Here is a 24,179-nt window from a genome sequence, read left to right as displayed (position 1 = left end):
GCAGATAAATCTGCATTTGTTTCTTGTGTCAGCTATGGTTAGGTGCTGCAGGTCCATGTTCATGCTAAAGCCCAGGGTGTCAGCAGCTTTCATTTTGACAGCTCTCAAGAGCAGCAGCTGAATTTATTTTAAAAGTTTGACTCAAACATACAGCACCAGTGGAGGTGCAGTGCAGTGACTCTTTATCCAAAAAAGGTCTAGTAAGCATTGCCCAGGCCCTTATAGCCAGGGGTGACTTTGGTTGTCCAGAGGTATCAGTCCATATTCTCTTTCCTCTCCTTGTCTTCCCTCACATGCCCACACCAGGTTATTGGAGACTGGATAAGCCGCTTTATTTAGCAAAGAAATTGAATGTAATGAAAGAGCATTTGTTACATGACATATCCTAGTTTGCACTAAAAGCAGATCACAAGAGTTAGTGTTCTTTTTACCGGAAGATCAGTGAATGTTTTACAAGGATTATTTATATCATTACCATTCTATCCAGATGCAGAACCTTGCTCAATTCCACCCAGCAGATCTGTGGCAGAATCAGAAATCTCTGAGGCATCATTCCATGCTCTATGCATTAGTGAGTAAACTGAGCCGAAGAACTCCAGGCTTTGGGAGTTCAAAAGCTGAATGTGGATCAAAACTTTGCGCATGGTTCCTTTTCCTTTTTCAGTGCGGGCTGAAGGGAGCAGATCTTAAAACACCCATCTAGGTCATCAACATTTCGATATAAGGATTTCACGGATTTCTTTTCTGAATAAAGAGCTCCTCAGAGTGGCAAAAGAGAGTGCCATTAGAGTAAGCCACTTATTCATAAAGAGCTGTAGGAATGGGGTGTGCTAGAAGGGGAGGAGAGTAGTACTACGGAGTTATAAATGGCCTTAAAATAACCATGAATATTGCATAAGTGGTATTGGTAACAGCTTAAGTATATTTCCATAGGTGTTTCTTTATGTTTACATATTAATTAGTGGATACTTAAGATATTATGTTACTAGAATGTCTGTGGTGTTCATGTTTTATTGACAGACTATTGTATCCCCCAAACGTTGCCAGACATTATGGAAAATTAATTTACATGGGATTAGTAGAATGCAGAATTTCTTATTGTGCCAAAAGTTTTATACTTAAATATTCTTAACCTGGAACTGTTAAGCGTGTGGAGCCAGAGTTCAAATCTGTAATCTCATGACTTTTGCTAGTAACAGATCTGAATTCTTGAGTTCAGATGCAAATCTTGGGTGCAATTGTAGCATTAAAAGTACTTGTCATAGTTGTGCGGGGCAATTATTTAAAATCAGATTTTCCTGCAACAGATTTGTATAAAAATTGAGTACGAGATTTTTGCATTTAGAAAGAACACTCAAAATTTGTTTGTTCTTTGGAATGAAAATGCTGCAAGCCATGAATGATAATGAGGAGTAAACAGAAGGTACAGTTTGGATTCTTCTGAATTTTGCATAAGATTTCTTGCATGTGCTCTTGCTCACAGCTAGGATTCAAAGGGTTTTGCTAATTAGTACTGGTTTGAGCCTGGCCTGAGAGTGCTCCTGCTGTATTCAGCACATTCAGGAATTTATTACTGTGTCACAAAATATTGGCATAGAGGGTTTGATTCAGTTGTCTATCTGTAGATGTCTAGAGCTCTTGAAATGTCTTATGTTATCCAAGAAATCTATATATGGGCAGGCCATGAGACTAGGGTGGTTTGCAGCAACAACTGGGGAGCTGATGGGATCCTCAGGTGTGTTTCAGATGGCACTAAGGATCAATGTTGAGGCACTGTAATAAAGTTCAGCTTGTCTGAAAGTAGACTGTAGGTGTTGCCCAAGGATTATTTGGCAAAATTCAGGGCAGGGAATCAGAATTTTTCCCTTAGCTGTGCCATTGACTGCTTTGTGTCTCTTCTTTCAGATGAATGAAAATAGTAATTCCTACCATATTTTCATTTATAGTCTTTATACGGTGTTTTAAAGACGTAAAATGCATCGTAAATATTAAATGCCATGCCCTAAATTACGACAGTTGAGTGAGATAACACTATGAAATTGCCTGATCTTCCGTGCAAAGCGCGGAATTAGCCGAGGTGATTCACAGCCGGGATCGGTGCTCTGCGTCAGCGCGAAAGCGGCCGTGGCGAAGGGGCTGCTGAAGGGAGCTGTTCCGTGGAGATGTAAAATGAGAGTCTTGATCACTGTTATTAAAGAAGGGGTGGTGCTTTTAGTTAACACCAGTGTTCAGGCCATTTCCAGCTGAGAAAATTTGTTATTTCTATACACCTGTTTTCTCCGTGGAAGTGTTAATTGCATAGCTGGTCAAATGAAAGTCAGCAAAAAATACGAGACATGGTTTAGGCATGTTAAAAATAAAATTTTGTGTTATATGTGTTAGATCATTCTTTTTGCCTTATGAATTGTCTCTGTACAATGTTAGAGTTCCAGTGTTCAGAACTAAAAGCATCTTATTTCCAATAGTTGTATGAAGGGTGAATTTATAATCATCTTGGAATGTTTTGGAAGGAAGGTGAAAGAGTAAACCGTATCTCCCAGGTTCAGCACATCTGTATCTTTACATGACAGGACCAGCATAATTAGTCTGAAAGCGTGAAAATTTGAGCCCTGTTTGGAAAAGTCTTTTTAAAACAAAAGTAATTGAAAGGCCCCCTCTTTGTGTCGTTTCCTCATGAGAATACAAGAAAGATCATTGGTGATTCGCTATCAGTGAGTTTAGTGGTTTTATTTCTAATGGCATCTTTGGTCATCTACCAAAAAATGCATTGCAAAGTGGAACCAGCGTAATGAAACGTGGAGGAAACAACATCTTAGTGCACTGGAGCTGTTTTGGGGACAGCTGACAGTGACTGTATGGACTGTCCTGTATGGTCACTGACATCAGTGGCATTTAGCACTATAGGCTATGTAAATATATATTCCACAAGCTAATGCAGCCAGGTATAACTCATGAGATGATACTCTTGCCTGATCCAGCTGTTTTCTAATGGCAGAATCCTTACCTAGAATGGCTCATATAGCTTAACAAAAGTTACAAGCAACCTCTTCAGATTTATTCCAATTAATGTTTAGCACTTTAGATTCAAGAACTAATTTGTTGCTAGTTGACACTGATTTTGTTTGCTTTCCTTGGTGCACTCACTTATCTGACTCTGTTCTGTCATATTTTATGTGATATATAAGAAAGAAAATACTTTTTACACAGCCCTTATTTCACAGAGGTACAGAAAATTAGTATTATATTAGTATACATGTTTCTGTTTCTATTACAAATTAAACAATCTGGAAGAATTACATTGGAAGCATAAGAATTAAACCATATAGCTCTCATCATAGATCTTTGGGTTACAAAGGTGTTTGGATTTTATTAAGAACAATGTCAGAACAATGACATCCAAATCATGTTTAGCTTGAATAATTGTGCTTTTCCTGCAACAGACCGTAGCTTTTGGTATCTTTTGGCTTCTGTGAGAAAAGAAACAGGTTTTCTGTGGGAGACGCAGGGAACAGATGTTTTCTAGATTATTTTCTAGGAATCTGTCACAAATACAGGTCTAGAGATGCAGATGGATCCTTTGCACCTTTTAACGCCACTTCTGCTTTTCACTGAGATTCTATTTCGTGTAAGCACCTGAACCTCAAAGTGAAATGCAGTTAGTAGAATGTTAAGGTTGCAACGGGAGTTTTTCCAGAAAGTGGTTAAACCTTCAAAAATTAGCATCTATTTGTAAGCAGTGTTTGCGGGCTTATTGCTTTTCTTGGGTTCATCTGTTACCTATTTTTAAGGAAAAACAAAGAAACAAACCAACCCAGAAATAGGATCATACCATATCCCCTACTCCCTGACCTTGGCAACCTTCAAGCCATCTTCAAGTGGGAAATCCTACTGATGACGGGTGACAGCTTAAATTGTCCACCTATGTTGTTAAACCTAAAGACGTAGAAAGTTCTGATCCTGTAAAATAATGCTTTGAAATTTCCTTAGAATAGTGTTTTGTAAAAGCAGAGCTATAGAGAGGACTTTTCAAAACTTAATTTAATGCGGATGCTCTTTTGAAATCCATCCAAATTTGAAACTTTTGACCCCAAATATCTTCAGAAGGAGATCAGGTTTGGGGCAAATGGCGGTAAAACCTGAGTGTACGGTTAAAGAAAAAAAGACAAACCCAAACCCAACAAACTCTGAGCCAACCCAAAACACACAAAGAAACCCACCACCACCAAAAACCCCAAAACTAAACCAAGCCAAAAAGATCAGAAAAAACAAACCAAAAAACCACCCACCAAACCAGAAAGAAATAAACAAACAAAATTATTACTGTTTTTAATCTGTAAGACTAAAGGTGTGAATTTTCGGAGATATAGATCAATGTAGATTATGCTCTGTAAACCAGAGAAACTTGAATTGTCTAAGTTAGAATCCAGAAATCCTCACCTAAATTTTTTAGGAACTTTAAAAGAAAACAAAAATACCCCAAACAATCCACAACACCTAAATAACAAATTGCTTCAGCATTAATTCTGCAATGAGAGGAAGAATGGTTTGGAGAATATCATCTCTTCAAACCACTAGGATATTAAGACAGAAAAAGGTCGAGAGGCTGATCATACATACAGTAACTATTTTGTGTAACAATCTCATTCTGACCCATAACAAAATAAATGACTAAGCATGGAGAGGTGGGTGGGGCTTGGGGGGCTTTTTTTTTGTGTCTGTTTGTTTGTATTTGTCTTTATTCCCTTTTTAACTGAAATACAGTATGTTTTCTATTGCTCAGCACATAGGATAACTGCAAAGATGTCCCTTTGAAATGCAAGTAGTGTGCCCCAGGTACCTCTGAGAAGAGGTGATACGGTTAATGTGGCGGTGATGTCCACGCAGACCTCGGAACGCGGGCGGCTTTGCGACCTGGGTCCCAGGAACACAGCTGCAAAGCACAAGTGCTCTGGAGGGACAGGCACGACGGTTTGTCTTACACTTGTTTAGTTGATTTAGCAAACTAAAATAACAGTTGCTTTGTAGTCAACTTTGCTGGACAGATAAACAATAGTGACAATTTCAGATGATGTGTATAGACAGAAGAGGTTAGCTGCAGCCCCTGAGTGATGGAGCTTGTCATATTCCCTTCTCCTGTAATGCACAAGGTTAGAAATCAATGTCTTAATCACGGGCAGCTCTGGGCAATTCAGATATATCACACACAAACAGGCTTCTAATTACATTTAAGAAATACATATCATACATATATAAACTGACATAAATATCAGAGTGGTGTTGCTAGCTGTCAAAATGGATAAGTATAATTCCCTCCGCGGCCCTTGACAGGTTCAATACCTGCTCCGGAGGTGCTATGAACAGCATTATACGGCTGATTGAGTTATGACAGCTCTAACCCAACAGGGAAGCCAGGCAGGAAGGAATAGCTGGGGCTGCAGACAAATGATGATAAAGTGATCACTTTAAAGAACAATCTCCATAATATTTCATGCTCGCTGCACGGTGTAAAGGCAGCCTTGACTGCGGGGCTAACTGCTCTATCAATTGATTTGATTCACTGCTGCAGCTACTCCCAGTCATAATATTTCAAATAAATGGTACCGTGGATAGAAATAATATCTGCATCAATATTAACCCTGAAAGGACTAATGGACACAAGCTATAATTTCCTGGACACCCTAATAATGCATTTTGACTGGGCTTGGCATGGGATGATTTTTCTTTCTTTTTTAATTTCCTTTTCTTTTTTAAAATAAAAACAGTGTATTGTTTACTTAAACTTTCCTGTTATGGCCATGAAGAAGCTCTGCAGCTCAGGCCTCAAGTCTAATTTTAAAGGAAATTCTGCTAACAGTTATTTTCAAGGGTTTGTTTGTACTGAATATCTTCTATTAAAATTTCATTAAATAGCTGGGAGAAAAGGCATGTTAAGCAGTTTTTGGACGTGTGTTACATATCATGTATGTGTGCATGTGTGTTCACAGAGAAAGAGGTTTTATCGCTCAAATTATTTACTAAGATGCATTTAAAACAAAGAGAAAGGAGCTTAAAATTAATTATAAATGAGAATGGAGTCAACAAAGTATTTTCTGGAAACACAAGGAAACAGTAAATTCTAATGATTATACAGGATGTTAGGGTTTTTTTTTTTTTCCTTTAGAAATAATAAGTACTGTATGAGACAGGCTTAACATGTAAGAAGCACAAGTGAATTTATGGGTTCATAATCTTAAATCAAACCTGATTTCTATTTTCCATGCAGTTTTTCACATACTCTTTAACATAATGGGTGTTTGTTCTGTTCTTTCATTCATAACACCCTGTTGACATTTAAGTCCCTTTTAAAGATCTGCTGTTGCTTATTGTGAATCAAGTTGACATGTATAAATTGTATAATTTTATTATTGTTATTCTTTTTCCACTACTCTCTGACTACTTGACTGTCTTTGGATTGTGCTTTTTTAAGGTCAGAGCCAAGTATTCAAAAACTGTTTAAAGAAATATCATTAATGCATGTTAACAAGAAGTAGTCTGAATGGGTTTAGAGGACTCTGACTATTAGTGTGTATGAAGATTGTCCTTCAGACTCTCCAGATTTTCTTATTTGTTTTTTAAACATTTACTATAAATCAGAGCAGGAGATACTCAAGTTTGAATCTCATGAGACTTGTTTATATGTAAAGCTTAAGCAGAGATATTTTATGAACAGTCCTTAGTGAATGCTCCAACTGCAACACTTCACCAACCTCTGAAATGGGCTTAAACAGGCTTCAAAGGACTTCCATTTATAATTTTCCAGAAGATCTGGGGAATATTTGTATTTCTCGGGTTGCAGAATAAAACCTTAGGGTTCCAGCTGGGTTTGGAAGGCTGGCTTAATTCTAAAATTGAAATTGAGAATTGTGAAAGGTTGGCATTGACCTAACTCTGCTATTCCTACTAGTCTTACGTGCCAGAAAAGCACAGTGTTTTCCTTTGATCTAGACCTGAATAAACAAGCAAGTTCTGTCATGTTTACTGCTTGCTAGCATGCTTACCTTCGGATCAATACCGAATTTTACCAGAAATGAAAGCACATGGTTTTCGTAATGTATTTTTTGTTGCTCTGCATTTTATTCAGAGCCTATGCCAACATTACAGGTCACGGCTATGTTATTACTACTCACTCACTATTGAAAATCCTGCTGGAGTTCATATTTTCTGAAGAAAAATTAAAAGCATCTCTTTGCCTTCCCTGCCTTCTTTCTCTCTCCTTCTTGAAAGAATTTTCTTCTTGTTCTCTCACAGTGCATGACAGTTGTTTTGTTTCTCCATTTCAGTCCATTTCCTCTAACTTCATCCCCATCTGGTGACCTTTTTGTACTTGTCATCATTCTGACCATATCTTTCTCACGTATCCATATATTGGGTTAACCCTTCATTCATGCAAACGCAATTTAACGTTGTCTATCTGAAAATGTTGGTGTCTTTTCTAGCACTACTACTCATTGTTTTCCTTCTCTGTCTCTGCTTGAAATTTGTTGAACTTTTCTGTAGTATAATACTGGCCATGGATGTTCAGTGTATCACACTTACAGTAGAGCTTTCAACTTTTGCTGACAGATGTTTATGGCAACCAAACTTCTTTTCAGCGTATCTGTTGTTGACTGCAGTGTCCAACAGCGTGGTCCTGTCACTCAATGTCGCTATCCCATAGCCCAATATTTGATGTCCAGGCCAAGTCTTGGTCTTGTGGATTATTTTGGAAAACCATTTCTGGAAGAGTCTGTCCCGTTTCGTCTGCAGCATAAACTCTTTTCCAGATTCTCATCATCCACTTTTGCTTATTGTGTATTAAACTTTGCCTGAAATATGCTATTGTTTTTCACTTGCACATGATCAGAAACCTTTTGCAAAACCCGTTTATGTACTGTTTCTTTCCCTCCTCCCCTGTTTTTCTTCCATTAGCTCCGTCACACTTGTAAGCTACTTGTCTTCATGTTTACTCTTTCCTTTCCCATTAGGTTAATTGTTGGACTCAATGATCTTGAGGGTTCCTTCCAACCAGAATGATTCTGTGATCCTCTTCTCAATATCAAGGCATCTATGCCTCACCAGTCTTGATGAGTGATGAATGACCAGTCTCCATCTCCCACTTGTAACTTTTTTCTACGAGCCTTTTTCTTCTGTCAGTCTTCCCTATGCCTACAAGAAGCTTGCCATGAGCATTTGCAAAGCTAATTTTTTGTTGTCTTTCAAAGCCCTGCTAAAATTTCTCTTTGGCTATAGGTCCAAAAATTCACGAGCAAGCTCCTCATTGTTTGTTGTTGTTGTTTTTCCTTTTGTACTCTCCAACCTCTCTGTATTGGTTTTATACTTGGGTGATAATTATTTGGGGTGAAGACTGTCTGCTTCCATGTTGGCACTGTAACAAACAATACCATTGTAGCAATAAAAGTAATCAAGACAATAATAATAATAATGTTAAAGGTAACTTCTACACTGGGACTAGCTGTCAGACAATCTCATGTAATTAATACAGCCCAACTAAACTTGAGAAAAAAAAAATTCTTTTCAAATATGAATTATTTAGGGAATTTAACTTCCACAGCAGAGCCTGAGACTCAATACCAGTTTCAGTTGAGACAACAAAACCCACAGCTTCTGGACTGGGCCAGCAATGTGCTTTTTAAGATTGATAAATTATGGAGTTGCATCCATTTTCCAGCTAATATAGATGAAGTGTAAATACATGATGATAACCGAAATGCATCCCTTTACAGTATTGTAAATGGGGAGGTGGAAAGACCCTCGATATTTTAAGGGCCGGAGAGAATCACGGGAGCAGCTTTAAAGATTAATTCCTTGTGTCTAGTTTAAAACAAGATTAAATTAGCTTGTGTGAGCTGCTGTTAACAGATGCACTATTACATTATGCATGATTCTTGACTGCTCGTAGCATGAACAAACTGCACAGTGTTCCATTAGTGATTTTCAATGCTGTGCTAAGCTTTAAGTCACATAGACAGGCCATTGTATTGGGTTTACTCTGTGGATGTGTTTTCCAGGCAATTTCACAACCTACCTGATCACTGTTATTGATTGACCGGGTTTGAAATGGATAAAAGAATTAACCTGTGTACGGGTAGCAGAATAGGGTATATACAGTATCCTATATACTTAGGAAAATCAATAGTACTCTAATGTAGAAAATTTAACCAGACAAGGCAAAACTGTCTTCCCTCCTGCATCAATCCTCACACTCCCCCCAGTGTAAAAAATGATACTAATGCTGTATGCATATGCTTTGTGCTTTTAATGTGTTTTTGCCTCTGACACGTCTCTTTGTACTGTCCTCTGTAACCCTGTGGATGTACTCAGCTGATGCTGTAACACAAACTTAGGAACTCCTGAACGGGTACATTTTTCTCCTCTCATGCCCACCTCTGAAGAGAGAAACATGGGCAGCTACACACATCCAGAAACTTGTTTCACCTTTCAAAGTGTAGGCGTATTCCTATTTTCTATCCCTTGCACTCTGACCATCCTGCCCCTCTGCTCGTTCTGGAGATTTCTGCTTTCACATTCATTGTGTCTCATCCTACACCGTCACCTTTCATTCGCTGTTAGGTTCTGTGATCTCCATCTCCTCCTGAGGACGTTTCCCTTCCTGTTCTGCTTTAAATGAAGAAGAGCTGCATGCACACACCTTCTTGGTGCCTTTAGCTCATCACAGCTACTTTTCCACCTCGCCAGATAATCAGTACTGGTTTGTATTCGAGTTAATCTTCCCATGGCTGGCTATTGAAATGTTTGTTACTGAAAATGTACCAAGCCCAAGCTTCTGAAACAAATATTTTTGAAAAACAATAAACAAACAAAGTCAAAACTGACAGCAACAAAAAACCCTACCACAACACCACCAATATTTTAGCTATTTGAAATGTTTACCAGAAATACTACTGAGACTATCATCAGAGTTGTTCTTTATCCTTAAAATTCAGATACTGAGTTCTTTTATTTTACTTTTGTTGTATAACTAGTTTCAGGAAAGAAGCTTTAGTGCAGTTTCAGTCGTATTATGTTTGTTCTTCCAGCACCAAGAGAGCATTAAACACACCAAACCTCTGGCCTTCCGGGAATTCCTGCCTTCTTGGCCAACTCCTTTTCCTTCTTGGCCAATTTCCCTATTCAAGGCCTCCTCTAAAGGAAAAACCACCCAGAATGGCATTTCTGCCTCTTCTTTCAAGAATCCCAGGAGACTTCAGGGAGAAAAAAAGTGAGAAGCACCAGTGCTGCTTAGGCTGTGCTTATCTCACAAGATTGGAAAGAGAAAGATAAAGAAGGGGGCCTGTAATGCAGTTTTAGAATGTGCTTCCAGTCTGCTACCTCCATCATGGAATTTTAACAGATACGTTCATATTTTTTTATTAATTTAAAGTGCAGGTGTCTTTTTTTAATTTTTCTTGTAAAAAATATGCAATAAATTAGTCAGTGAACTGTATTAGGAGGTTGGTTACAAGGAACAATACATGGTGAGCTGGTGCAGTTATTGTCTTTTTCCTAGAGCTGTGCCCAAACTCAGTGTCTCTCTCTTTGCAAATGTTCTGTTGGATAATTTTGCAGTGATTTCACCCACAGCCTCTAGATATTTTATTTTCTGTAGCTGTATGAGCCAGGAGCTTGGAAATTCTTTACTAATTTCAGCACCGATGATCACTCCTGCTATTCCCTTATTCTCTGTAGACTTTCCCTGTAAAATGGGTGTTAGAGTGGTTACTCACTGAGCTCATGTTGTGTTAGCTAATGGCTTTAGTATGAACTAATAAAATCACACAAAACTTGTAACGTTTCTTGGAGGTAAAATTGATTGCAGAAATTACTACATGACTTCAAAATGCTGTTATTATTGTTTAAAGAAACCAATAATTCAAGACCTGTTTTTCACTCCAGCCAAGGGACATAGAAATTAGAAAAAACAAATCAATCACATGGCTTTATATATGAACTCTTTTCCCTCCAATCTCTGCCCAGACAGGATCAACGTGGGTGGTAAGGTCAGTAGGTGACAGAGCTGGCTGGCGTGTCCCTGCTTTACCAGTGCTCTCCGGCCAAGCGCTGGGGAATTGTCGCCAAATCCCAGCATGATGACAACAGCACCAACAGAGGAGTAAGAAATGTGCAGAGGAATACAGCTAACAGAGAAAATAGTCTTCCTTCAAACGCTAATATTGCTACAAGGGAAAACAATATTCTAGTTCACGGACATTTAAGAGAGACCTGAACAATTTCTAAGTGGCCGATGTAAACAAATATTCCCACAGAAAGCAAATACTTTGTAAAAAAGCTCACTATCCACATTAAGCAGTTTCAGAGCAATGTAGTAGATACTGAATTAAAGACCACTAAAGTTCTTTATTGCTAGAGGGGGAAAAGGTCCAAATATTGCTTGGCAAATTACTGTTTGCTAGGGGCACTATTACCAGCTGACAGAATCATTGGTCAGCAAATTGGTCACATTATCGGTTAGTAAATTTGAGAGTGCAGAATTATTTATTGGTAAATTAGAGATGGCAGAATTATTGGTTGGTAAGAAAAGAATTGCAATGATCGGTTAGCGAATTAGAGATACTTGATTTTGTCTGTGGATAAATCAAGATTGGTTAGATATTGGAGGCCAAATTAAAGATGGCCGTATTATTTATAGTTGTTCTGGTGAACGTTGAAATGCTGCTTTTTGTGTTACAAGCAAGTAAACATTGGGGTTTTTGTTTCATTTTGTTTTTCCCCTGATTTATATTTCAATTTACATTTCACAGTTGAAGAATTTCTGTGGGTAGCAATATGGAAGCAAACATATACACATATCTTTGCTCCCTTGGTTTTTAATAGATCTATGTGTCAGTTGGCTTTGTGCGGAGTGCCAGAGGACTTCTGAAACTGTTTGTTAAAGAAAGGTGTTAGCTGGCCTTTGCAAGTCCAGCACAGGACGGGCAGTCCCAGCTGCCCCTGGCTGGCCCGTGGTCCTCTGGCAGCAGCAAGAGCTGGGGATGCAAATCCCTTTCCTGATATTCCGTGTCACTGCTGACTGAGAGCTGCAACCCTGCTTTATTTGTCTGTGAGCCCAGAGCAGTGAGGAGATGGGCATTTCAGGCAGATCCGGGGATTTCTGTGGGCAGCGGCCTCCAGATACTGAATCTCTTGCACAAAACCGCTGTGCCAGGGCCAATACCCAAGCACTGTTACCATGCAGTGATAGGCTTTTGCTGGAGAACTGCAGCTGAAATCACCATATTCTTGCTAGACAGCTATGAAAGCAGCATTTTTTATCCCCATGATATCACAAATGATACAAGTTTTCTATTTAAATAGAGTACTGCAGTGGAAACAGTCTGTTTTCTGGCATTTTCACATTTTCAGTTATCTCCAGTTTTTCTGCTTTCTTTCCCCTAATTAAAAGCAATCCTACTTTTGTATACTGTGTTAGAGCAATTCTGAACAAAAAGTGTGTTTGAGTATCATTCTAGAACACTGTAAGAAAAATTCTTTTCACTTGACAAACTTTGCAAACACTGCACAGAACACAATGGTTAAACAATTGAATCATTTTAGACTTTAACAATACTGAAAACAATCATAGAATACTTGTTAAGACAAGTCTATAGCTGTTTATATAGCTGTTGAATTCTACAATGGAGACTGATGCTAATTAATCAGATTTACTTTTCCAAAGGGACACTTCATAATGCTTTTGACAATAATACAGATGGAGTAGGGGAGGATGTATTTTAAAACTTTAAGAAAGTCTTAAATTTTGAAACATGAAAATTTGCTTTTTATATGAACTCCTATAACAACAGTGCCCCTACCTTTCTTGTCTACTAATTCTGCCAAAAATGATGTGTTTATTTGGAAACAGTAAAGTATGTTTGACGTTTTTAAGACACAGCTAGGGGAGAATTGCGCAAAAGTGAAGGGGGTGAAAAGGAATTTTTTATCCTGTTAAAGTAGCAACATAATCACGAGATATCTGAGTTTTATAAATCTCCTGGATTGAGATAACAGATGCTGCTCATTTTTTGGTATTTTCATTGACTCAAAACGTTTGGACTTGGTATATACCAGAGCATTTCAGTAACACAATGATTGTTCAGTGCTGAGTTCAGCTTGAACTGCTTATCTGGAAAGTTTTAGCTGAAACCATCATAATTAATTAGCAATGGTTTAACTAGTTCGGAAAAACATAATTGTAGGGCTCCCGGTTAGCCTGGGTAGATGCCTGTGTGATCTGCTCTCCGAAAATGAAATAACCCTGTTGGTGCCAACCACATTCTGCTCTCAGCCCTGAAGATCAAGTGGGATCCCGCCACAAGGCACCTCAGCCTGGGCTGTCCCGTATTGACGGCTTTTACATTGTTTCAGCCCGTTATGAACCTCTGGATCCATATTCAGACTTTCTCAAAATCTGGGATATTCATCTGGGATAAATTACCTTCAGTCACTATTCAAAGGCAGCACGGGGTGGGAAATGCAAAGGAACAAAAACCAATGGCAATAGTAAGCTGGAGAAACGAGGGTGCTGTGGAAATGAAGTAGGACCTGTGGATGGCATTTTTTTCCTCCCAACAGAACCGAATAACCTCTAACTGAAAACAGCTTAATGCAGGAGGGCAGAGGCAGCCCATTGACCTTCATTAGAAAAGACCAGGCTTTGGATCTGGATTTTACAAAAAGTCACCGGTTGTAGTTTCAGCTGGGAAAATAAAATTTAGAGGTAGGCTGATTCCTCAAGCCATTTATCTGGTGCGTTCTTTCCAAGCTCATGGCAGAAGTCGGCAGAAATCGTTCTACTTGGGGTCAATGGACCTACCTCGCTTTCCAATGTTTTATAACAGACAAAATCATACTTCTTAATTAAAAATATTTCTAATTGTCAGGTTACTATCAGCAGTAGTATGTATGTCTGCCACTCTTAGTAGTGGGAGTCTTTACAAAATGTAAAGCTTAAAATGAAAAGCTTGACAACTCTACGGAGGAAATTTTTGTTCTGACTGTAACATTATGAATTTCTCTTTTGCCGGTATGCACTGAGCACTGAGAACTCTCATTTTAAACGTAACTATTCCTAACCAAATCCACACCTCTGTGGTTAGATTAGATATGTCATGGGATATTGTTTGTGTCCTTTGATTAAAGAAATTATATAATCACCTCTATTTGAAACTTCTCAGTGCTAAATGTCAATTTTGCCTTTTACAGTTCACAGTTTGTATGTTGCTGACTGATTTACATGATCTATCTAATAAAACACTAGAAATATAACACCTCATTTGTATGACCAACCAACATTGTACAAAATTCTTTCTTTGCAAGCGTTTGCCATTTTAAATTACAAATCAGTGACAATTCCAGGATAACATTTTATAAACTTTTAGAAAACATTTGAGAATTTTCAAAATTATTGTAAGACATTTCAGAAAAAGTGTGGTTCACTGAATACTATATTATTCTAAATTCAGTCAAATATATGTCAGTTTTATATATCCATTTAGACCTTTAGATATAAGTTACATTCCCAGGGGTTTTTTTCTTGCCAGTTGCAATCCCGCGTTCGTAGGAGTATGCAAGTAATCATTAAAAATCTGAGGCAACAAATCAAAGCCTGCACTATATTATCGTTACAATAACAGCCAAATAGGTGAAGCTTCAAGACTAAGTTCCTCAGATGATTAAGAAATGTTAACTTCCTCATTTGAGTGGAATAACATGAAATGTCTTAGTCTGACTTATACACACTGTGATCATAAAATAATTTCTAAAATATAAACATATCTGTATTTTCCTTTTTGCTAGTTGTAGATATCTGAAAAGCTAAAGGCCATTTGAATTGTACTGTGAATAGACTATTCTGCAGTGTAGGAAGAACAAGTTCTTCCCAGGATTCAAATACAATATTTTTCATCTTCTCTGTGAAGAGCTTTTTCCTCTTCTTTTCTTTATAGGAATAAAAGGCCTTTCTGTTCTTTCAGCTGAGCGACCTCTGCCTTTTAGGGGGAAATGGAGTTTCTGCTCCACTCACCCATCACCACCACCCAGCAATTCTGCAGTTTCTGTGCCTGGTTTAGGTGAACAATTGGGACAGAGGATGGGAAGAAAGAAATGTGTGCAAGTATGCATACATGCTTTTGCCACAAAAGAAGGCAGAAAGATTGCTGACCACAAGAAAAAGAACTTTAAACATCTCTCAGGTAGAAATAGGTACATTTTGTAGTATAGTAATGTGATCAGGAATGAATTTGAAAGTTTGCTCTTAAATGGCCTGAGTTTTTAGTTACATGCCAAATGGATGCACTTCATGCATTCAAATATGCAATATACAGTGTGCAGTGTCCTTCACAGTCCATTGACGGGGTTTTGTCACCCTGCACTTTGTTAGAATGTCACTAAACTGCCTCAGCAACTCTGGGCACAGAGTTTTTGTTTCTTTTGTTGTTGTTATATTTTCAAATAGCATTCATTAGGTGTGTTCTTGAACCTTTTTTCCTGACAGACTTTGATGGGTTTGAATTTTGAAATGGGAGACTCGAGGATCTGGGGTTTAACAACTGTGTAGTTGAAGGGCTTAGTGAAGAGGAGGAGTTACTAAGCACAAAGTCATCCTGAGCAAAATCTAGCCCAGCTGGTTGGGATTCATTGGCAGTTGAAGACTTTAATGGCATCTGTGAAATAAAGGGCAAGTGTCCATGCTGCCAAGACCATGACTGTGGTACGTTTGTATGGCTCATGGTAATATATGTGGATAAACACACTTGAAAGGGACAAAAGTTTGATGATGCTTATATAAACAAGCATTCCTTCATGTCTAACCAATTCTTTAATGTTAGTTTGTAGACAAATCCCATCTGTCATTTACTCTGTGGATTTCACTCATTGTCATTATGAATCTGGCATCCTTCCTAAGTATCGAATATGCTGTGTTTTGGTTACGTTCAAATACATCCGTCTGCACTAAATTCTTTAAAAGTTTCAAGATGCATATGCACAATTTAAAAATATGCAAATATATTATTTTTATCCTTATAAAAAATTTGCTAATGAAGGACTTTAGGCAATGATGTACTTATGTTCCTGTAATCTGTGTGTTTTCATTAAATTAAATGAAATTACTTTCATTTTGTAAAGTAATAAGTAGATTAAAGGGAAAGCCTTTGTAGGCTACTGTTTTTATGATGCCCTAACCTTAAGTAGAAAGAAAACTGAGCCAACTAGTTGTTCTTGCTTTTATTAAAGTTCCTGTTGGCAGCGCACTGATGGGATACATTAATCTTAGTATTAATACTGAGGAAAAGGGCCTTAGAAGCCTAGGATGAATAAATCATTCCAGAGCCCATTTGGATCTCTTGGCACCTTCCCTGTTACATTGTTGCTGGATAAAAAGGCTTCTCTAAGTGTTAAAGGGTTGGATAACACAGTTGGCTTATTGCAAAATTGCTCACAGTAATTTGTGAGTGTTCAGACTGGGGGTAGGAAAAATGGGGCAGGATGGTCTTAGCACCTGGAGTTGTTCAGAAAATTAATATCCCCTTGAACATGCGTGGCAAGCCTGTGAGTTGGCACTCATGAGAGTAAAGACATTTTCTACTGTCCTACAATACCCTGTGTAGTCTTTGTCACTGAGACCAGATAGTGCTGCTTCCAGTCTAAATGAGGGATTTGTTGACACTGGGGAGGAAGAAGAGTAGCTGAAACGCTCCCTATTTATGTCACATAGATCCATCTCCAGCCACTTCATTAAATCTTTGAAGGCTACAGGGTGAGCCACACATCTTTCCAGTTCAAAAATGGGGTTATCTATTTATCTTTCCCTTGAAGGTTATCTCTGAATATGCTGAAAGACCCCCAAGAGTCTTTCTTGCTTCTTCCTTCCTGCTTGCTTCAGTTCCTTCATATCTTGCTGTTTTCTGGGCAGCTTTCAGGTTTTTTTCGGTTGGTTTGTGCGTGCTGATCCATTTGCGGTTGGCTTAAAACCCTCTCACTGCTCCGTTTCACCAAGCTGCCATGCTCTCAGGATCCTCCTCCATTACACAGCCTCAGAAATAGGTTTTGGCTACTTGGGTTCTTTGGGATTCAGTTCAGATGCAGTTCTGTGTATGTTCAATGTAGGATGCAGCCAAAAAGTGTCTTTGGGTGGTTATGTTGTGGTCAAGGTGGAGGAGCAGAAGGAAGAGCAGGTAATGAGCTGTGGAACTGGGGGGTTCACTGCCCCCAATAAATCACTGACTGGTGGGATTTCTTTCCACTGACCCCAGGTGGGCCTGTCTGTCCTCTGCACTTAAAAATTAATGGGGTGGGATTTCTCCCAGTGTGGGTTTTTCCTGATTCCCACAGCTTTAATTGCGGTTGTGTGGAACAGTGGCTGCAGACATCAGAGGCAGATTGGCATACAGTAGTAGCTAAACATTTTCAGTGGCAGTCAGTGAACAATTGTATGCTACAATCTTCTCTAGTCTGTTCTTTGACTGAAGAAGCACCTATTATTAGCCAGGCAATAATCAAATACTTAAAATAGGCATATAAAAGAAGATCTGGAGAATAATGCATGCTACCATCTAATAAGCATTTCACTCCCTCATGAGATGCACTGAAGTGTAGAAATTCAAGCTATATCACTGTATTTTTAACTGACAAAATTGCTGTTGAGACGGCTATATTTTCTCAATGTATTTTATTCATAAAACAAGCTTGTTTTATGAACGCGGATCTTCTTTAATGTAACAGATGTAATGTGCAACAATTATTTTGGATAACTTTTGGTTGTTAGATGGCACAAATCAAAGCTGAAAGAATACTGAAACAGAAGGAAAATGAAAAACAATGTAAAATGTCTCGATACATTTTATTTTCAATGAAATAATAGAATATCACTTTACCAGCTCTAGCATAAATGGGATCATTTGAAAGCTCTCAACTTGTACATGTGGTGTAATAAATGGAAACATGCTTTTCAAGTCAGCTGGTTGTCGGTGGACTTGGGAAGGAAACACTTTTTCATACACGTGTGATTCTTGTAAAGCAGTTGGTGAGCAACAGTTCTCAATCTAAAAACTCAAGCAATGAGCAGTATTTGGTAACACAACACCAACAATAGAAGGGATAGGTCAAGAGTCACTGCAGTGTTTGATCACTTCAGAGCATGAATTTCCCAAGAAAATACTAATAATTTAGCTAATTTCTTAGGCAAAGGAACACATCCCTGTGTTTCTACCTTGATACAGCATCTTATTTCCTTTCTACCTTTTTCTGCTCCCACTGTCTCTGACCCAGAGCTGCATTTAAGTACAGGGGCTTGTGCAGTGACCTAATGCTTGGCTCAATTTGTACAGGACAGATTACGAATAACACAGTGTCTCTAGTTCTATTCAAATGCTTCCAAAGTGAGTATATATTGAAATGACTATTTTTAGAAAGACAGTTGGGAAGAAAAAAACAACAAAACCCCTCACCTGTTAGCTTGCACTCTTAGAGAATACCTGCACCAGATGCTGAATTTATACTTCACTTACTAGCATTTTATAGTCCTTTTACATATTTGGGCTTGCAACTCGAGTATGTGTTACAATAAATTACAGAAATACATAATGTAATGATTGATAGAAAAAGAAAGCTTCTATCAGATAGAGCACCTAAGTACTACTGATTGTGTGTTTACTAGTTGGTATTTGGAGATCATGAAAACTGGTTGTGGGCAGTGGATAATGTTTATCATTTTGTAATACAGCAGATGCTAATCACCTGCCCCTTTATTTCTTGAGGTCTAAGCTGTGATCCTCCATTTCAGGGAAACCTACAAGGATGATCTAATTCAGAGAAGACTGCAGGTTAGGACAGCACTTGGAAAGTACCCCAGGAACAGAGCCACTTCATGAAGCTTGGATCTGTACTGCTGTCCCAGGAAGGTCTGGAGCTTCCGAATTTGAAGAAACAGTAAAATGGCAGAAGTCCATACTAGGAAAAAAGCTGTTCCGAATAGCATGATAACCCTGTCAGGAAAAAGAAGAAAAAGTCCTGCCTGATCTAAAGCTGTGGAAAACCTTGAACTCAAAAGGAAAGGTAAGCTCAAACCATGGAAGAGAAAGTGGCTCAAAATTTTTGATTATAATAAAAAGAAGAAGTGATTTGCAGATAAATATTATCATAATTTAAAAATCCCTTTCTGAATTCCTCACTTTCCTTCTGCATTTTCACAGTGGGGTCCTCCCAAGGTGCTGGGTAATATATGTGCATGCAGTGGTCTCAGCACATTGAGTGTCATGTCAGATGAGGTACATGAACCTGAGTCTCTGTGCAATGGCCAAGGCTTAATTTAGGAATCATTGATCTTAGAAGTATGTGATATCTGATGCTCGATTCCACTTGCTACCAACTGGAAAAGCAGAAGACTGGCCGAGTTTGTGATACCAATTATTATTAAATTGCATGGTGGACCTAAGTCTAATTTTACTCTGATTTTACAGAACCATTGACTTTAGTGGACATGTTCCAAATTTTTCACTGGCATAAATGCAAGTAGGCCCCATAACTGTCATGTAAAACAAAATGCAGGTTACATGGTAGTTAAGTGTGGGCCCAATAAATTAATCTTTCAGATGATGTGTTAAATGGCAACCTTGGATGCTTGCAGTGAATTAAAATTTCCTGGCACGTTTTCATAGGACAAGGGACTTTTGTTACTAATCGTGTCCAAGAGAAATTCTAGCTAGTATAATTGTATTTTACTTAGCTAACATTGCCTTTGTGCATATAGTTAGGTAGTTATTTTTCACTCCATCTTTTAGAAAACCCAAACAATTGTGGAGTGATTTGGGTGCAGGTGAGAGCTGTGTTATCGCCTAGAAGCGGCACGCAGTAGAGTTTTTCTTACCCTGTACCATTGAAGTGCAAAGTGTCTGTAAGGTCTGTAATTTGGGAGGGGAAGAAAAGAAAAAAGCATCAAAACTGCTGTTTTAGAGAGGGTGAAACCATGACAGTCAACCTCAACAGCTGCAGATGGGCTTAAGCATGATGCTCTTCCTGTTAATAGCTTAAGTATTATTTTTATATCCTTTGAAGTCCGTACAACTTCACCCTTTCTACCTTTCCAAGTGCTGTGTGTAGGCAGGGAGTGGTGGCATTTTTGTTGTAGAGTGTCTGATGAGTTTTCTGAGAATATATTGGGAATACTAGAAAAATGCTTCAGCAAACTCCAAATGCATCCAACGGGCAGAAGTTTTCATTGCACTCTAATAAACAAATAAACAGAAACTGATTTTGCTGGTAGTAAAGTCTGGTGGTAGTTCTAAAACACTGGAGAACAAGCCAAAGAAAGTGCATGTAAAACGTGTTTATGTTAAATATATCAGAGTGCTGTGACCAAGCTAGAAAATGGCATGCAAACAGAAATAGTGGTTTCGGCTTACCAGCTACAGGTTTCCTAACCTGAAATATTATATTTTTTGGATTTCATTTCCGCAATACTACATACTTGGCTTCTCCAGTTCAAGTCCATAACAAATTACTTGCATGCTGTGCTGAGATTTACCAAAAAAAAAAGAAAAGGACAAAACCTTTAGAAACAGCTGCTGTTGGCTCTGCAGTCTGGCTGCAACTGATTCCCAACCTCAGCCAACACACACAGTCCTCCTCCACTTGTAGAGCTTCTGGTTTGTCTTGGCCCATACAGACCTTTGTCCTCTGGCAAAATTTCTCTGGAAACCTCACACAACTAATATTTGATCTTAACCAACTCATCTCAAGGAAGAAGACCCATCTTTTAGCCTCTTTTCCTTCTCTGCAGTGAGGAAAATAGAGAGGGAGAAATTTTAGGTGAGGAATCAACTGTGTACAGGTCTAGTCTCAAGACTCCCAAGAAGTCTTGGAAGCTGTGACCCTGGGCTTTCCATATGTTCTTCAGTGAGGTATTTGCCACCGGCTGTATTAAGTGTAATGTGGTCTTATTTTATTTTCCATCTGTATTTTCCATGCAAACTACCCAGCACTCTTGCCCTCTCCAGAGCAAGAGGACTTGAAAATCTCCTCTTCATTACATTCAATGCATTGTCTTATAGGAGTAGGAGGCAGCGCATATGTATGTAGGGAAGAATGGAGGGAGCTATGGCACTTGCTTTTTGCTGACTACCACTCTTGCTTATCAAACTGTGCTTAGGTGTGATCAAATATTCTTTCACCTTTATGGAAATTTGAATCAAGTTCTCTAATTGGAAGACAGGAAGGATTCATGCAGGAACACCTATGTCTCAGACATCGGGATGAACAAGGAGACTTGCCCTCCTGCCTCTCAGATACACACACTCCACAATCATCTGCTCAATTCGTACCCAGTTTCTGCCCAGAGTCGTAACCGTGTGAAGTAGAACACAGCAGTTTTGCTGATGGCTCCTCTCTTGTCTTTTCATCCTGCACCCTTTTCCAACAGATTTGAATTGGCTGCATGACTTTGGGTTACAATCTTCTCCCTGGATTCAGCTGGTCCATAAGTATCTACTTTCATTTGCTCGCCACAGCATCCTTGTTTTCTCATTCGGACTTTTGCTGCTGAGATTCTGAATATACCACATTACTTACCCTGATTCTGAATATGAATATTAATTACTCTATGCCTGAATCAGAGGAATCTGCATATCTAGTCAACCTCTTTTTTTTTCTGATATCAAGATGGCTGAGCTATGAAAAAGCAACGATGAAGAAGAGAAGAGGGGTAGATTTGGCAGAGCAGTGAGAATTTTTAATAGGAACATGAGAAAGGGAAGAATTTGTGATGAAAGGGATTGTGGCAATTTAACAGGTTACCTGCATGGAAGCAACATACGAAATGGTTTGAATCTCTTCAATAACAAAATCAGGATGTTGTAATGGGTTGTATTTTCTAAAATGTGAGATAACAGCACAATGCAGGAACACTAAAAACCCTACTATTAATTATTAATAGAAATGAATAAATACACAATGAGTTCTAATTGCCAGCTCTGTTCTGAATTCATCTTTGTTTAGATTTTGGAGGGTCTGACTCAGAAACAAACTCATCCTATTAGTAACTCATTCTATTTTTAATGACTCAAACTGAGTTACTTCAAGAAGTTGTTTTAAAAAGCACTTTGATTTCAGATATCTTTGACTAGATGTCCCAGATATTGGAGCTGTGTGGGAAATGCAGATGTTCTAAGTTACCCAGTGTTTTGAAAACACAACCTGAAATTTAAGAGATGTTTAGATGGTGCAACGGTGGTGACCAAAGGAGTGTCTGCAGTCGGATAATCACAAATGCTCTCTTACTTCCGGGTCTGGGCTTAAAATGAAATACTGTCAGTTCTCAATTTTGGGCCAGGAAAAAAAAGCCATTTGCTTTTTGTTCATCTACCATGGGAAAATGGTAAAAATAAATAAATCTATCTGTATCCAGTATGCATTTTCAGATAAAGTTCATTTTTCTTTAGATATCTTGGGAAAACGTGAATTTTTCCTACAACTGTTCCTACTTTGGTCACCAAGGTTGTTTTTTTGTTAAAATATTTTTACAACCAAATTAATTCAGCAGCTCAGATTCATTTAGACTCATTTAGATTCATTTTACACTCCTGCCATAAGTGTGGGATGGGACCTTATTGTGGAGCAAATGGCAGGGAAAACCTCGTGAACCATCAGAACTCTTCGTCAACAGCCTGATTAAGTGCCTCTGCTTTCTCAGATTTAACTGGGTATAATGTCAGGAATTGTAGGACAGAAATGTGGGAGAGAAAAGTATGATTGCTTAGGCAATCCAGTCTGTGGAGAGAAAGCCATCTAGCAGTGGTTTCTTCCTTTCATGAAGGAGTTATTTGCTCTTTTTGTATCGTTGCTTATTCATTTAGATTATTAACAGGCTTTTAAAAACTATTGAAACCTGGCCTCTCATCTTCAAAACTGCCTCTAGGCATCTTTGATTTGTATGTTTAGCATTTACTCCCTAAGGTCTTATCGACCTTGGCAGTGCTACAAATCATATTTTCACATGCATGAATTGCCCTTGACTAATTTCTCCGGTACAGTTTGAACATAAATAACCTTCCTTTGGAAGTTGCATTTTTATTTTTCATTTGTTTACTTTTAAGAAACATGGTATGACTGTATCTATAGTTATATGGAATACTGCAAAGTAAATCTGTATCAAAGTTTGGTTAAGAATGTGCATTATTGTTTTCCTTCAGCGTGTTAATGCTAGATGGAAAGATTTTTTTTCTACTATGAGTCCTTTTTTTCTGATCTCCCTTTCAGCATCTTACAGTTCATGGTGACTTTTGATGTTATTCTCCCCCATAGTAGTTACTCATTTCTAAGAACAGAGCAAAATTAATTTTCTCATTGTGACACAGGACATAGTCCTTAATAGCCTTCCTTATTTAGTTAGCAAACCTCTGACAGATTCAGAAAGTCTTGAGTTTTGCAAAATTTGACTTCTAGTACAAAGCATGCCAGGGCTGCTTTGTAAGTAGTAACAGACACTTTGTAAGTAGTAACATCAGACAATAGCTCAGCAAAGTAATACAAGAACATAACAGAACTTCATTAGCAGTACCCAAGTATCAAGAAACTATTACACCTTATGCTGTGTCACCTAATGGCCTCCAGACTCGAAGCCCAGGATCTGGGCAGTGTCAGGGACAGGGGACAGAGCAGTTCCCACGTTTGCCATAGGCACACGGTATGACCTGCCAAGCCGTGCAGCTTGGCATCAACGGTGAAGATGATGAGGGCTGGAAAGCAAGATTGCTGAGTCCGAATTCAGGGTCTACAGCTGAGCCACTATAGCCTGGGGTGTTAATTGAAAGCGTTGTATTAGAGAATGTGTTAACTGCTGAATGGCTGAACGTTGTTAGAAAACTGATGTGATTTTGGTACTTTCTGAGGCACGTTAAAAATCCTAGTAGAAAGAAGCTAACCTGGTCAAGGTAAACCTCACATAACTGTGAATAAACAGAGGATGGTAAGGTGAATCCAATGGTATGTAATTATTAGCGAGTAATTCAGTTTTTTGAATCCATCGCTATTAACAGCTTGTTAGAAATGTGCTGAATAATTTGCCTGGAGTCTCTGGTACAATGTTTGCAATCATCTGTTTGCAGACACAGTGAATGCTTCCTTAGCCATGCAACTGGAAAACACGTGCA

General features: G+C 38.5%; 1 long non-coding RNA gene across 5 annotated transcripts in view; it reads left to right on the top strand.

The window, feature by feature from the left end:
• Nucleotides 1-24,179, top strand: part of LOC135575333 (uncharacterized) — a 207,069-nt gene that overhangs the window by 86,604 nt on the left and 96,286 nt on the right. For all 5 annotated transcript variants that reach the window (XR_010465885.1, XR_010465882.1, XR_010465883.1 and 2 more), the window contains exon 3: nucleotides 18,818-19,089. This is a non-coding gene — a long non-coding RNA (uncharacterized LOC135575333). The remainder of the gene's footprint in view (nucleotides 1-18,817; nucleotides 19,090-24,179) is intronic.

The sequence above is a fragment of the Columba livia genome, chromosome 13 (assembly GCF_036013475.1).
Source record: "Columba livia isolate bColLiv1 breed racing homer chromosome 13, bColLiv1.pat.W.v2, whole genome shotgun sequence".
NCBI classification, from domain to species: domain Eukaryota; kingdom Metazoa; phylum Chordata; class Aves; order Columbiformes; family Columbidae; genus Columba; species Columba livia.
The sequence above is the reverse complement of the archived record's forward strand: the minus strand, read 5'-3'. Positions and strand labels throughout refer to the sequence as shown.